Source organism: Heterocephalus glaber, unplaced genomic scaffold (assembly GCF_053883595.1).
Source record: "Heterocephalus glaber isolate CG9 unplaced genomic scaffold, H.glaber_assembly_v1.0 deba00001745, whole genome shotgun sequence".
Lineage (NCBI taxonomy): Eukaryota > Metazoa > Chordata > Mammalia > Rodentia > Bathyergidae > Heterocephalus > Heterocephalus glaber.
In genome coordinates this window covers 701,867-715,475 of record NW_028258451.1, presented here as the reverse complement: position 1 = coordinate 715,475, position 13,609 = coordinate 701,867, and the positions used below count along the sequence as shown (strand labels likewise).

The following is a 13,609-nucleotide window of genomic DNA, read 5'->3' as shown; positions in this document are numbered from 1 at the left end:
GAGGAGCGTGTGCCATCCCAGGGCCATGAGCTCTGTCCTCTCTGGGAGACTTGTTCTGGAAGTGTTATACTAGGTGTCCTAACAGCTGGGAGGATTCTCTGGGGTCCAGCAGGAAGGCAGCTGGCCTTCAGGTAGAGGGTCCCAAGGCATCTCTGGCCCACAGCCTGTAGAACAGTGAACTTGTGCAGACACTGGCAGAGCAGTTGATGGTTAAGGGCAGAGGACTCAGTTTCATGCTGTGTAAGGTGGGGGTGGCAGCCGTGTAGGTCTTGAGGCTCTTCGTGTGCGCCAGGTGAGTTGGGACCCGTGAGGTGGGAAGCCCCCGTGGCTCGCAGTGTGCAGTGAGGCTGGCTGCACACAGCCTGCACACGGGTGTGGGTGAGGCCCTGTGAGTTGGGGAGATGGCCTGGGGCCTGTCTCAAGAAGTCGCAGTAATCAGGGCCATAGCCACGGGCAGGAAGGGGACTGCAGAGCACAGAACCATTTGTCCCCAGAATCTGCTTTCCTTTTCTTAATATAGAAACTGAGCTTTAGGTGGGTGCATGACTGCCCAGAGTCAAGGCATTTCATCGTCTCTTGAAGTTTGTGTGTTGTGGTCACTAAATTCTGGCTGATAGGATGTGGAGGGAATTGGTGTGAGTGGCTTCTAGGAAGTGTTCTGTGGGGAGCATGGCTTCTTCCCTCATTCCTGCACTCTGGAAGGTAGACCAGGTGGCTGGAGTGGAGGCAGCCATCTGAGGCCAGAAAATGATCCTAGGAATGTAGGGCAGGCAAGGCAGAAGAGTAAGGCAGGAGCCTGGTCAGAATAGCTGGCTGGTGTTGGTCACCTGGGAGGGAAGTGACTGCGGTCTCATCACGTAGGGGGTCACCCAAATTTCAGCTGATACAGGGAGGGGCCAAAGAACCCCCGAGAAAGGAGCATGAAACTTAGGGCCAGTATGTGGGGGAAGTTTCACAAAGGAAGTGACATTTGAAGCCATGTGGCACTGGGTGACAGTCGTTTCACCAGCTCCACCCTCATGTTACTGAGCTCCTTTTTGGTAGACCCTGCTGGGCCCTGAGGACTGAGGAAAGGACCGAGTATTCTCAGACACGCCATATGTGCCCCAAGATGGAGACTTTCCTGGTTGTGACTCACAGCTGTCAAAATGATACTGCATATCACCAGACATGGCAAAATCCGGGTTAAGCAAAACCTCAGCTCCCTGTGGTTAATGCAGGGACCTTGGGATCTTGATACCCAGGCAGTCCATGCTACAGTAGCCTCTGCATCCCTGGGAAGCCTACAGAAATGCGGATCTTTGCCCAGACCAGACCCTCTGAATCAGGACTCTCATTGTAACAGGATCTCCAGGCACTCATCTGCACAGTACATTTGAGGTCTGCCTTAAACACGACTCGGCTTTCTTCTCTCCAGAGTGATGTCAAGGGCCAAGGACGGTAGTATGGCTTAGAGATGGAGTCTAGGAGTGGGTGTTAGAGTGCAGACCAGGCCCGGGAATACGCCCAGGCTGCAGGATTGGGCAGGTGATGGAATGAGGACCACAGCGGGAGAGGTAGAGGTGTAATGTCTGGGTGGTGAGGTCAGGTTGAGGGAGGGGCGGTGTTTGCTGTGTCCCAGGTGCATGAAGGTAGATTGAGCCATTGAAATGCCTGGCAGAGGATCACAGATCAGCCAGGAGCTGCTTGGTGTCAAGTCACAGTCTCTGGAAACAAGCTGAGATGCCATCTTACCTGGGCACCTTACTGCGGGAGTACTGTGAGAAGGAGACGGGTAGCAGCTGTTGTAACTTGGGAGAATCAAGTCAGATGATGAATGGGCATATTGGCAGGGCCAGCCACAGGCTCTGCCTGCTGTGTGAGCCAGGCCCTGCTGGAGCTGAGGTTTGCTCCTCCAGGCCTTGGACCCGAGCTGCGAGAGGTGAAGATGAGTGCTGTGGCCCCGTCTCCCGCTCCGGCCGGGTCCTGCCAGCTGGGAGGGTTGCCTGTAGAGCTTCCCTCGAAGCACCGTTCACAGGAGCCCACACACCTTGGTCTCCCTGTTGGATGATGCAGCTTCTTTGCTTGACTTGTCTTGCCAGCAGCTCCTCACTCCGCCCTTCCACTGCTTTGACCCAGATGACCTGGATGCAGGTGAGGTTGCACAGCAACTGGGGTGCCTTTGCCAATGAGTAGGGGTTCAGGCGGAGCCCTAGCATCACGGGGCCCTCGGCTCAAGGTGCAGGGTGCAGCTGGGGCTCGTGAGCTGCAGGGGCACTGGACATTCACCCTGGCCTCCCCAAGCGGATGACGATCACAGGGTGGTGCCTGCTCACACCAAGGACCAAGTCCTGCCTCTCCTCTCCAGGCTCCTTCCTCTTATTGTCCAGATGGCTGACTTCAGCCTGAGCACCCCCTGGACATTGTCTTTGTGCTCCTCTCAGGCTGTGTGCACCTCTGTAGGGGGCACGGTGTGGTGGGGAGCTCCCTGCTGAGTTGCGCCGGATGAGGCCTTCATGATGTGTTAAGCTGGGCAGGGGGTGTTCCACTGGCTGGCTGTTTCCCCTCCATTCACTTCCCACCCACTGTCCTCGTGCTCTTCCTCACTGGCACCGTGTGGCTGCACCGTGATCCTTCCCCTGTTAGCGCAGGACCCTTCTGCACTGCCTTGAAGCTCCGGAGTCTCCAGAGAGAGGGTCTCCTCTTTCCCTTGGTGCCCGCCCTGTCGGGTCAGGGGAGATGTCTGTCTAGTTCGTTTCACATCTAAATGGCAGCATTGGTTTCTAAGCCACGGGGAACAGCCACTGTGTACAGGAAGATGCTCCTGTCCCAAGCCTTTCCTGGGAGCTGGGCTTCCTTGGGCAGGGAAGGGGTGTGGAGACCCTGCCCAAGCCAGGGGCCAGTTGGTGTGTCCCGAGCTTGGAAACCATTTCTCTGCAGAGGTGAGAGAGACCTGAGTGCTGCTGGAAAACGTGGAGCGCTCTGTGCACACCTCCAGTAGCCTTTCCCCTGCTGCTTGCTCTTCCCTCGGCCACGGCAGCTGGCATCCAGACAGCTTAGGTTCCTACTGACGTGCAGCTCTGTTGCTCACACTGAAGGTTTCAGACAGGAAGGGCAGGTAAGTAACATGGGAATGCTTTCCATTTGGGGCTGAGTGAACACAGCCTACAGCAGCGTCCTGCTTCCCAGCTCAGGAAGCTCACTTCCCCTGCTTCATTCTCTACAGTGTGGGAATTAAGGCCAGGGTAAGGGGTGGGAAGCAGATGCCAGCTTCTGAGCCTCCCGTGGGCAGAGGACAGGGCAGCTATTTCTCATCAAGACTGCCAGGCTCACAGGTTTCTCCAAGGCCTCTGATCAGTGTGGCCAGGCTAACCAGCAGGTAAGCCTGTGCAGCCTGCAGCTCGGTAGCATTTGGTACTCAAGGATCAGGGAAGGAACTGCTTACGTCAGACCCTACAGCTAGCTTTTCATTTTTACGTTTGAACATTTTTATAGGAGATACTTTTTTCTAATGACATAATGTTAAAATACACATATTCTAGCAATGGAACCTGTGAGCCTGTGGCACAATGAACCTGGAGGGAGGTGGGTGTGCACTGCCACTGTCAGCCTCCCTTCATGGCCCTGGCAGCGTGAGAAGCTGGCCAGGCTCTCAGTATGTGCAGAGTTGACCCCATTCCTTCCCTGAGGGCAGGCCCCTGGGATGCCCTAAACCAGCACTCCAAATAAGGCCTAAGCAGAAAACTTTTTTTAGAATAAAATACATGTTTGAGAAGACCAAATGTCCATGGCTACAAAAAAATACACACACAAAAACCACCAAGCTTCCTCAGAAAATGACCTAGATGAGAACTGATAAATTTTCTCTACCTGGATGAACTATTTGTGGAAACTTGTCTTCCCAGGAGGGTTGGGGGAGGCCTTTGTATGGCCAGAAACAGCAGACTCCAAGAGGCAGCCTAGGGCAGTGACGGTGAGCCTTTTAGAGCTTTTCATGACGCAGCCTGCTGGGGCATGCATGCCTTTGGCTCACCACCACTGGCCCAGGGTGAGGAGAGGGTAGTCCCCCGGGGTACCTGGCGTCCTTGGCACCTGCTAATGGGGCAGGTTGGGTCACCGGCTCTCCTAGGGGCAGGGAAGGGGGAATGGCTCAAACACAGGTGCTGGTGTTTGTAACCTCCCCGGGTTTCTCGATGTTTGTCCCTTTCTCTGATCTGCTTGCCAGTAAGCAGGCATCAGTGGTGCTCAGCAGTAACTGGCTGGCTACAGTATTTGCCATTGGTCACAGGAGGAACTGTGATCACAAGGATGTCCATTGGTGATTCCCCTTGGGCTGGGATTGCTGCCTTATGCTGACCCCTCCCAGCCTGAGGTCTAGACTAAACCTGGCTCACCTGCAGGATCTGGCTTTCCTGGTCCTCAGCATGCTCATGCCCTTGCTCGTGAAGACAGCTCTGGTCTGGGCACTGGGCACGGCCTGGAATCCTTGCTGACTTGATTTCTCAGGGGTCCGTCTGCCTTTGATCTAGTTGAGTTGAACCTACTGAAATGCCACTTTCATCCTCTGGAAAAGCCTGTCCTTTCTGTGGTAGGAATGAGGTCATTCACCCGGGTTCCTGCAAACTGTCTGTCCTTGGTGGGGTGGCTTCTCCGTTGGGTTAGTGAACTCCAATCCTGTAGCTCCTCAGTGCTCTGCAGATTTCAGACTCCTCAGGTTCTCCCCTCTTCATTGGAGGCTAAATTCTCATCCTGGATCTTAGGTCTTGTTTTAGGTCATTTGGGCTGCTATAACAAAATACCATAAACTGGTATTGATTGGGCAGCTCAAATTAGCTTACAAATAGCTGAGATTTATTTCTCATAATTTTGGAGGCTAGGAAATCTGAGCTCAAGATGCTTGTAGAAACCAGGTGTGGTTGGCTGAGCCTGTGAGTTCAAGACCAGCCTAAGCAACAAGACCCCATTTCAAATAAAGGAAAGATGCTTGCAGGTTTGGTGTCTGGTGAAGGCTTACTTTGGTTCATAGATCATGCCTTCTAGCTGTGTCCTCACTTGCAGAAAAGGGCACATGTGCTCCCCTGAGCCCATTTTATAAAGGCACTAATCCCCTTTGTGAACATTGTCACCTCACAACCTAATCACCTTCCGTATGAGTCCCACAGCGTCCTTATGACTTGTGCAGCCCAGGTGCCTTCTCAGAGGATGATGCCAGTGTCCAAAGTCAGGACCTGGAAGTTTGAGCTGAGTCACCCAGTGCCCTCCTGTTATATTTCACACCAGCCCAAGTGAACAAGGTCCAGTATGAACTCCATCACTTTTTTTCACTCACACTGGTGCACAGACGGTGGGATAGGAAAAGCGACCCATTTTCTGGGCCTTCTGTTTACCACCCCCTAAGGGCTTTTCCTTGAGAGGGATCAATTCCAGCATCTCCAGAGGCTGTGGCCCTAGGACCTCATAGAGAGAGTAAGAGATTAAGGCTCTCCTTGGAGATTCTGGGGTCAAACAGGCAGAACCTTCACTTTCAATGGTCCACTTTGCCACCCTTCTTGCCTCTGTATTAATGCTGATAAATGAGGACCTAGACTGCCAATCACTCTCCTTTCTCTAGGCAAATGGCAGACAATCATTATTAATATTCTGGCTTTATCTCTTGTCGGTGTTCCTTCACTCTTTATTTTTAGTGTGGATAAAATCCTTTTCTTTTTTGGGAAACAGATTAGTGGTCCTTAATTGTGCAGCAGTCAGTGGTTTTCTAATGTACACAGACACTCTCCTCTTGGAGTACAAGCTCCGTCAGTGGAATTCTGTTTCTTGGGGCCGCAGCTTCCTCTTTCCTACATGAGCAAGGTTTCCATCACCTCTACAGCACTCTCCAGATCAGCCCTATCGTGGGGGTTTAGTCCAAAAGCCTTGGCATGGAAGGCAGAGGAAAAGAAGTGTTGGGAGGAGACTTACTATCCTGTAGGGATTCTGCCCTCTGGCTAGGCTTTCTCTACAAAGGAGAGTTTAAAGTAGCAGCCTGAAAACAAAACAACAACAAGAAGCTACAACCTTTGAGGTTAAATGGAGAAGAAAATCGAGCTGTTAAGTGAATAAGCAGCTGAGAATCTGTTTGTGGTCATTAACCCTAAATTTGTAAGAAGTCTAAGGATGAAAAGGTGGGATGATGCACGGGCTAACTGAATGAGACCAACACAAGCAACAATTACTTAGAAATAATACTCTAAGCCTTAAGGAAGTTAACATTTAAACTCTTTTATTTGTTTTCAAAAAATATTTTTAATCACTCTAACTGGTTGAGCTTTCAAGAGCAGACAAAATGGTTGGCCAGAGCCTGACACATTGACAGATGACACAGCTTGGCCAAGCGACACTTCACAAGACCCAAAAACTAATCCTGAAGAGTCTTTATCTGACCTTAATAGTAAAAAGAAATTTTTGATTACCTATTCAGTCTAAAAGACTCAACAGTAAAATGTAACCAGAGAGTAAAATGGGGCTCTGTGGGGGCGGGGGGAGATTGTCCATTTCTCCTTAAAAACAAAAGACAACATACTCCTGGACCTTAGCCTGTTATTCATCAAAAGCATGATTTGTGCTCACTTCTGAGGCAATCAAAAGAACTTAAAAGAGGTTTTTATTAAAACCCGTGACTCTTCACTTGGACCTGGAGATGCCCAGTAAGTAACTACGTATAAAACAAGGCTTGAAATTCGTTTTGTCTTGCTTACCTTAAAACTTTAGATATGTAATCATGGAAATTGAAATGAGCACCATGTGTCATTTACATTGAGCTCAGTCTCTTGAAGATAAAGCACGAATGCATGTTACTCTAGTGCCTTAGAATCCCATGCTATGTCACAGAGTAACACAACAGTCCCAGAGGATTTTTAAGGGTGGGGGAAACTAGAACGAGGTGAACCCACAGGCCCAGCCACACTGTCTGGCCTGACACTACCGCTTGTCCTGGCCCCATTAGATCCTCTCTGGGTCTTCCCTTCCACCTCCATCCTTTCTTGATATTTTTCATATACTTTAGAATAACTCCCCTGCTGTTCCCTAAGTACCTCAACTATCAGCGGTCTTCCTTCACCCTTTAGAAATTGTGACTCTGACCCCAACAAACCTATAGCCTTGGAAATCTGAAGTTTTTGGGGAATATTGCTAGTAACCAGGTAATTACACTGTTAAGAATTCCCAGTGGGTTCACTTTTGATTCCCTGCAAAATCTGCCTTTGCCTCATAATAACTCACGGAATCCATTCCCTGTCCTCTAAAATATTCCACAAAAATTTTCATTTTATGAGTAAAGCCTCAATTGTCCATTGAAAACAAGAGCATGAGGGCCGGGGATTTAGCTCAGTGGTTCTGCCACTTGCCTCTTAAGTGCAGGGTCCCAAGTTCAATTCCAGGTACTAAAAAAAAAACCCCAGAAAACAAAAGCATGGGCAGAGAGTATGAGGCAGGGGATAAGGAACATTTTGAATTGTGGGCCTTCAAATATGCAGAAGTTTTTAAGACTGAAGGTGGAAGTGGGGATGGAAAGTTACTGGCCAGAAAATCATATGAGTCCATGGTTAGCAAGAGTCACAGGCAGCTGCCCATGTTCAGGCTACCTGCTATGGGTCTTGGGGTAGGCTAGCTGCTGATGTGGTGAGACTTGAAATTAAATTGTCTGCAGTTTGTATTCCAACCTTTCCTCTGGAAGTTACAATCCTTGAGAATGACTCTGGAGTTTCAAAATAGCTATATGAAGCTGGCATGGTGGTATATGCCTGTAATCCCAGCACTCTATGAAGCTGAGGCAGGAGGATTTTGAGTTCAAGTCCAGTCTGGGCAACTTAGTAAGTTAGTGATACTGTGTTTAAATGAAGGGCTTTTTTCTTGGTATGAAATGCATGCAGAAATTTTGGAATACTGATGGGAAGTATTTTCTAAGATGAAGATGATCTAAACCTGTGAAGACCTGTAAAGCTGTGGCTTGCCCTCCCATTTCTACACATATGCTATAGAAATCTGACATGTGTCCCCAAAGTGTAGGTAGCACTTACAAGCCAAGATGATCAGTGATAGCCCTACACTGAAGACCACTGTGATTGCTTGTATCTAGATGTCTCCCTAAAGCCGCATGCTTTTCAGGTGGCGCTTTTCAGTGGTGATTGGATCTAGGGTGTGTGAATATGTATAAAGGTGTGTGATAAATTAGTCCACTGATTGGTTTTGCATAGTTCTGAGTGGATAATGGGAAGGTCCACACTGTATGTTGGCACCAACCAATAGGCTTATACCCTGAATAGGATAAAAGGGAAAGGAAAATTTCTTCCTTTAATTTGTGGGTGTTGGGTATTATGTCCCAGCAGTGGAAAAGTAACCAAGACAGCCACCCTCATGCACATCAAGAAAAGAATGGTCAGATTAATTGATATTAATACAATGGAACTATATCATGGACAAGATGAAAAATACAGATAAATCCACAAGAACGTGGAATTTAAAAGCCAAACACTCAAGAGTTGAGGATGTTTGATTACATTTATATAAGTACAGAGAAGATGGAAGTGCTGTACATAGCTAGGTCTCCTACAGAGGTCCCTCTTGTGATGGAAGAGTGCAGCAAGGCATCTGTGAAACGGACCATATTCTCGGTTTTAGACATATGGGCTTCATGGCACAGTGGACGCAGTTGGTGAAATCTCATTGAATAGTGCACTCATGACCTGAGGCTAAAATTATTTTAAAAATCATATCAGCAGTTATTACATTGAAAGATGGTAAATAGTATACAGTAACCTTGTATTTTTCAAGGAGGATGGTGTAGGGAACAGGGAAAGGGGACATTACTAGAACCTCTGCAGTGAGTCCTAGTCTCCTGCGAGCCACAGCAGCACAAAGCGAATTAACTTATTATTCAGGAAAGGTAGAAAAAATGAGACTTGGAGATTCAGAAGCTGAGCTTTGGGCCTGATCAGTGCTGCTCTGGGCAGCAAAGAGGAAAGACCCTGAGCTTGCCACACCTTTATTCAGTGGATCGAGAGAAACAAATGTAACAAATGACTTGCAGAGATTTCAGTACATCCGGGTAAACAAGATGTAACAATCCAAGAACAACAAGGAACTGAGTAGATGAAGATTTTGTTCCTCTCAGGACGTCTTCAGCTGGTGTAATCTTGTCCTGGAGAATCACAGCATCACCAGATCATTGAGGTCTCAGTTGTGACCAGGCACCAAAATGGAATTATGTCTCCAAATGCCATAGCTGGCCTGTAGGCAGGAGAACTAGGCCAAATCAAACGATTTTTCCCTAAAATTATGTAGCATTGCTCCCGACAGGGTTTTAGATCATGTGGGGCACCTGGGCTTACTGATTATGGTAGCTCTTATGGGGTCCAGTTGAGTTGTCACGAGAGGGTTGTTATAAAAGAACAACTCTGGATCCTCTACCTTTCTTGATTTCTGTCTAACCTGTGATCTTTGTCTCTTGCCATAATATCTCCCATCATGTGATGGAGAGGGGACCCTCAAGAACTGACAAGATACAAGTGCGTGCTCTCAAACTCACCAACCATGAGCTAAGGCAAGCTATTTTCTCTGTAGAATATGAAGCCCCATGCTTCATATGAATGCAAAACAGGCAGATCAAAGATTTCTGCTTCATCTGTGTCTAATGCAGATTCTCCCTCTGGATCAGGAGGTCCCGTTTCCACATTCTTCCCTTCATTCTCTCCTCATTTCATCCTCTTCTGTCATCTGTGCTTTCGGTATGGACAGCATTCTTATTCTGGATATTTGTGGCACAGGGAGCAAATACACCCAGGTGCTCCTTCTGTCCTCACCAGAGTACCTAACACCTGGACACCATAAGGAGTCCATAAGAATAAGAATAGCTGCAGTCTGGGAATGAGGCAGTGAGGCAAAAAGGCAGGCAGGTTATTTTGGGCATGGTCAATGGGAAGAGATGCTTTGGCACTGAGTTATGAAGAAGGTGTTTTAAAAGAAAGTAGTTACCAGAACATCAGCAGACAACAACCATGATATGTTAAGTGAAGCCCCTACATGATCCATGTCCTTGTTCAACTTTTGAAAGAAAGTTTTCTACTTCATTCTAAGGACTTTTTTGATGGATCTTGAGGATATGGAGACTTTTGTTGCATCACTTTTTCTGTGGGTCTCCAAAAATTCTCGTCATGTTGGATATTGCTCTTGCTGTGCTGGAGTTTTGTTTCCATATATAGTAAGCAAATACACTTTCTGAGTTAAATATTGACATTTTCCCTATCATCCAAGACACTTTCTTCATCTGGACAACCATGAAAAACAGTAAAAGGCAAGATCTGCACATGCATCTGCCCATTAGATACAGGAAATACATAGAGAATTGTCTTTCAATGGAGTTTTCTACCCATTTCTTTATTGTATTCACATTTGTCAAAGGTTTCCATAACCAAGGGATTTAGTAAAATATTTTGATTAATCAATACATCTACTAGGACTAAATCCATTTAAATTGCCTCCAGAAGCATTTGATTCAGATAGCTATGGGCAGATAGCTGTGCACCAGAATTGAGCTCATCTGCTCTTCTCATGCCCATTATTCCCATGTTAAGTCTGGCATTCACCAAGCTGAAATACCCATTAGTTGACCTATGGAAAAATGCATGGCCTGTCCTTGCATTTCTGTGTTACCTCTTAAAAAGCAATGAGGAATAAACAACTGGAAGTGCTGCCAATACATATAATTTATATATTTCTGACAAGATTGGAAGGGATTTTGTTTCTTACCCCTACAAAGAAGATCCTGGATATAGAGGAATCTTGGCTCATGACAAAAAAGGGACTAATAGTCGGAAAACACAGAAATTAATGCAGATGTGGTCATCAACCAAAAACTGTGATTATAGAAAAGAGCTATGGAAAGGTGAAAGATGGAGGAGAGTGTGTAAAAAGATACAAAGGTGATCACCAGAAGAAGGATGCTTTGGGTGGCTCTGGCCTCAGGGCATTTGAGGGAAGCATTTGTGATATGAATGTGTTGGACCTGCCACTTGTGTCTGTACAGAATGAAAACCATAGAGCCACTGGTCCAGATCATGAGCACAGAAAAAAAAAATTCTGGGAATGATATTAATGCTGTATAGACTAAGTCCAGGACTGTCCCGTAGTCTACAATTTGACAGTGTCCCACATCTTTTTTCTTTGTGATGTTTCTGCCATACTGCTCTCCAGACATGTACAATCCATACAGAGGAAAAATTAAATTGACCACCATCTGTAGGGTCCAGCAAGAGATAATGAGGAAGCCTATGTACTTTTGAGCTTTTACTTTAAGATCTTTCCAACAAGAGTTCATGGGGCTTATTGTGATTCTCTGAAATACACTCAAGAGGCAGATGGTACCAATTGACATACCTCTACCTATTCTGCGGATATACAAGATAAAAGTGCAACCAATCTCATTGAAAAAATTTTTAAACCCAAAGGCTGCCATTGTGTGAGGTAGTCCTTTAGAAAGAATAATGAAAGAGTTGGCTATAAACATGTGCCTGAGAATCAAATCTGTGGACCTTAACCTGCTTTTTTTGTAGTAAAGTAAAAAATAATGACAAAGAAGAAAGGAATTTCCTAGGATTCCAATGGAAGTCTGTGACAAGAAGATCATTCCTATGGCCAAATCCATCGAAGCTCTTTTGTCATTTCCTCTAAAATGTCTGAAGTTGTGATGACAGTTATTCCTCTGAGAAACACGGCTCTTGTAGAGAGTTGACACCAAAAGTAACTATGGTTTTGTGCTCTTGTGGGATTGTGAAGATCTCAGGAAGGAAGAGATGAAGAGGATTCTCAGCATATTTGATGGGTAAGGCAGTATTAACCTGGAGGAGAAGTTAAGACCTGAGAGTGTGTGGAGCGAAAGCAAAAACATTTTCAGCAAATCAAGAACTTTTGCTTAGTCATCCTGAAAAAAAGAGGAAAAACTTCAATCGTTATCAACATCATATAATGGATCAATTCAGAACGGATTTTAAAATAAATATTTAAGAAAAATATAGAGGACTTCTAGGAAGATGTCAGAGTGCTGACCAGCAGCAAATCAGCCTCTGCAAGATTCGGAGTCCAGACACTGGAGGATAAGGACTTGGAAGTATAGCAACTTGGAAGAGAAGAAGAAGGGAGGTGGATTTCCGGCACCCAGGAAAAATCTGAAGGGAGAATTGGCACTCTTGGGAAGAGCGAAGTGACAGACCTCAGTGCAGAAGAGGGAGGTGGCAAACTACTTTCTGCTTGACTCCCAGCTGAGGCATGAGAAAGGAGCCTCAAACCTACAGAGGCTCAGTGATGGAAAGTGACTGCATCTTTCCCTATGGATGCAAACACCTTTTATTCCACTACATCCTTCCCATGGGCCTCTCGATAGGCATTGCCCTTTTGAAGTACTGCTTGTAGGATTTGGTCCTGTTCACACTTGCTGAGGGTCTCAGTAAACAAAAGCATTATATTTTCCCAGGTTAAATCAGGCAAATGAATGAGTCTGTCAAAAGCTCAAATATAAGGCTGGGGATTTAGTTCAGTGGCACCAAGCCTGCCTTGCAAGCACAAGGTCCTGAGTTCAATCCCCAGTACCAAAAAAGGAAAAAGAAAAAAAGCTCAAATACATCGATCAAGAAAAAAAAGTATATTGATGAGGGTCATTTGTAAAACTCCCTAGGTCTTTTTTATTTCTCCCAACTTAGCAAAAGTAAAATTTGGATGGATTATTTCTTCTCTCCCATTGTTGTACAAGGGGAGCAGCTTCTCTGGGGTTACACTGGGGTGGGAGGAGTTTGTCTCTGAACAGTGGGGCTGGGTCTTGGTTCTTTCTGAGGGTGCACGTTTCTTTGGGGGAAGAGGACCAGACATAACTGCTAAAAGAGCAGGATCTATTGAACAAGCAGTAGCCCATTTCAGGATGGTCACAGAGAATAGAGAAAACCTGCATGTAAGGAATTTCATTCCATTTTTCTTCTTGCTTACAAAGGAGAACTAATTGGAGGATAGTAATAAAATTTAAGGAGCCCCCTGGTGGCCATATTCTCCATTTCTCAAGGAGTAAATGATGTATACCTCCATAGAATAAAAACTGAGAGCCTTTTTCTTAAGAGTGTGGGGTTCTAGTTTTCTCTCATGTTTAAGTAGGCATTCTAAAGGTGATGGGGGAGGTATGATGGATTTTCCAGCCCCAACAATGTCAGAGAAAAAGGAAAATGGAAGCTTGTCAGGTTTTAGCCTTCTGTGTCCTAGGACCTTGACTTCAAGAATGTAACTGGGCTGGGACATGAGGTTGTTGGTTTGGGCAGTGAGGCCTGTGGAGAGTAACATCTGAAGCCCAGGGCTTGGGAAGTGAGGCCCCCTTTAATTAGGAGAGTGGCCTCTGATGCCTGAGATGTGGCATCCCCGGTCCCCTGGGCTCAGCCCTCCATGGCCTAGGGGTCCTGCCATGGGAAGTAGTCATTGACAGGCTGACGCGTAGGATTTGGCTACACTTAACTCAGTGTTGAAATCCAAGGCCACATAATATCAACAGTAGCTGATAAGCGAAAGCAGAGTAAGGCGGTTCCTATTGGTGCCATTTAAATAGTCTCCAAACTCATAATCC

General features: G+C 46.5%; 1 pseudogene; it reads right to left on the bottom strand.

Moving 5' to 3' along the window:
* Positions 1-10,719: 10,719 nt before the first annotated feature.
* LOC101696853 (vomeronasal type-1 receptor 4-like) lies at positions 10,720-11,684 on the bottom strand (annotated as a pseudogene).
* Between the last annotated feature and the right edge of the window lie 1,925 nt (positions 11,685-13,609).